A 2,583-nucleotide genomic window follows, 5' to 3' on the forward strand; every position below is an offset into this window, starting at 1 on the left:
TTTTTTTTTTTTCATTTTCTTACTAGGTTATAGTTCTTTTCCCAAAATACTAAGAAAAAAATTTCCTAAATGTTCCCTCTCACTGAATAATTTAAAGGAAATGGAAACTTCACCAACCCCAATCTCAAAAGGACATGTAATTTGCAACTGATGACATTCACATTGAATAAATTTTACTTTATTATTTCATTGCACTATAGTCAAGAACAAATTTATTTCTATATCCCTTGATTACAATCCTAGGGATAAAATCACACCAGATGCCCTCAGCTGGGCCCTGCAGAGCAGGATGCAGGGAGGATCCACTCATCAAGCTCGGTGAGGAATAGGACAAGGTCTGCCGGGAAAGTATCCAGCCACTTAATATGAAAAATGGAGACATGTACTGAAGAAGATACAAGAGACATTGTACATAGGACAATGACGCCTCAGTTCCCTTCAAAGTAGGCACCTTGGGACCTCACACGGTTCTCCCAGCATCTCTCCTACTGTTCAAAACACCCTGAAAAATCCTGTGTTGGAATCGCCCTATCAGCTGCCTCATCATATTTTCCTGAATGTCACTGACAGTCTGAAATCTCTTCCCTTTCAAAGGTGATTTTAGTTTGGGGAAAAGCTTGAAGTCGTAGGGCACCAAATCTGGGCTGTAGAGGGGCTGAGTCATCAGGGCGATTTGATGTTTTGCCAAAAAACTCTGCACGCGATGTGATGCATGGGTGGGTGGGTGCATTGTGGTGATGAATCTGCCAATCACCTGCTGCCCATAGCTGTCACCCTTCTCGCCGCATTGCCTCTCTCAACCAATGAAGAACACTGAGGTAGTACTACGTATTAATTGTCCTGGGGGAGCGTACTCGTGATGGACAACACTTTCCCAGTCAAAACACATAGTTAATGTGGGCCTGATCTTCCTGCGACTTTGCCCCTCCTTCTTCCAGTGAGGAGAACCAGGCGACTTCCATTGGGAGGGCCAGGCCTTCGTTTCTGGATATAGCCATAGACTCACATTCATCTCTGGTTATGACCTTGAGGAAATGTGGTTCATTAGTAGCAATCTGAAGCATGTCATTCACAAATGCAGCACGAAGTTCCTGCTCTGCTAGCAGAAGCTGTGGAATGTATTTTGCCACCACACATTTTATGCCAAGATCCTGTGTCAAACTCTCGGACACAGTTTTTGGAATCCCCACATCAGCTTCAAGGTTTTACACTGCCCAACGCTGATCTTTGTTGATTGCAGCCCTTACATGTTCAACATTCTCAGGTGTTCTGCTTGTTGCAGGCCTTCCAGACGTGGACCACTTTCAACAGGTTCTCAACCATCTTTGAAGTGTTTGTACCACACTTTTATTTGCGCTGCACTCATTGCGTTGTCCCCAAAAGCCTCCTGAATCATCTGATAAGCTTCCACGGAGGAATATTCAAGCTTAATGCAAAACTTGATGCAGATTCATTGTTCTACTTGCTCAGTTATTTTGAATGCAACAGTACACATGCTCACTCACGGGCATCTGGAGCCCCACTGACCAGTACAGTGAGGTCGTCATTGTTCACACACACACGACAGTCCACTCTCCTTGATCACCAGATTACATCGATACCCCGCAAACCATTCTTCTTACATTAACAATGGCTGGATACTTTCTGGACAGACCTTGTATGCCTAGCCTTACAAGAAGAGATGCCTAATTCGTGTAAAAGGATGAAATGAACCAACTGTGTGGAATAGTGTTACTCTCCTGCAAACAATCAAATAAAAAATAAAGATGCAACCCTAATTTTATATCACAAAGTTCATTTAGGATGTACCCATACTAGTCCATCAAAGTATGAATACAAAAAATTAGAATGTCACTTGGAATATCACTTTATTTAGCTGATATCATTTCATTTTCATGATGAAATTACACATTTTAAGACCTTGTCTGAGACTCAACTACACATATTCCTACCCTATTATGACTTTTCTAGACTTTTTATTACTTCATTAAGTGTATGAAGTGAAAAAATATTTTCAAATGTACTTATTTATAAATGATCCTTACCAGACTGAGCCAGAAAAAAAAAAAAATCTTTGCCTTAGAGATGGGATTGCAGAATGTGAAGATGTAAAAATAATTGGCATAAAACTTTTTAATTTTTAAAACTAATCTTGAAAACTATTTCAGAAACAATGGCCCTCAGAACTTGGCTTTAAATTTCTAGAGCCAGACACCTGAGAGAGAAAAGCAGTTTCTAAATTAGAAAGGCTTCCCTTTAAATATACAAAATGAAATTTGGAAAACAGAGGTTAGGGTTTTACTATAAGCTATCAAGTAGGATATATGATGCATAAGAACTGTTTCTTACCACAAAGTAAAAAATATTAATAACCACCCTTCATTGACTGAGGGAAGAGCCTGGAAGAAGGGGAGAGGAAGACAGGAGAGGATGTAAGCGCAGGGGCTGTTCCCGTCCTATGATCCATTGTCACGTGGAGCTCGTATGTTAAATATGATCTATTAAGTGTTCCTATTTAAAATATATTTAATGCTGTGCCTCACAGCCTATAATTACAAAGCATAAATATACCGAAGCTAATTA

At 40.1% G+C, this 2,583-nt stretch overlaps 1 protein-coding gene across 1 annotated transcript in view; it reads right to left on the reverse strand.

Annotated features, from left to right (window-relative positions):
* MALRD1 (MAM and LDL receptor class A domain containing 1) overlaps positions 1-2,583 on the reverse strand; it is a 285,192-nt gene that overhangs the window by 54,471 nt on the left and 228,138 nt on the right. The gene's annotated exons all lie outside the window — the stretch shown is intronic.

This window comes from Propithecus coquereli, unplaced genomic scaffold, assembly GCF_000956105.1.
Source record: "Propithecus coquereli isolate 6110/MARCELLA unplaced genomic scaffold, Pcoq_1.0 Scaffold69, whole genome shotgun sequence".
Taxonomy (NCBI): domain Eukaryota; kingdom Metazoa; phylum Chordata; class Mammalia; order Primates; family Indriidae; genus Propithecus; species Propithecus coquereli.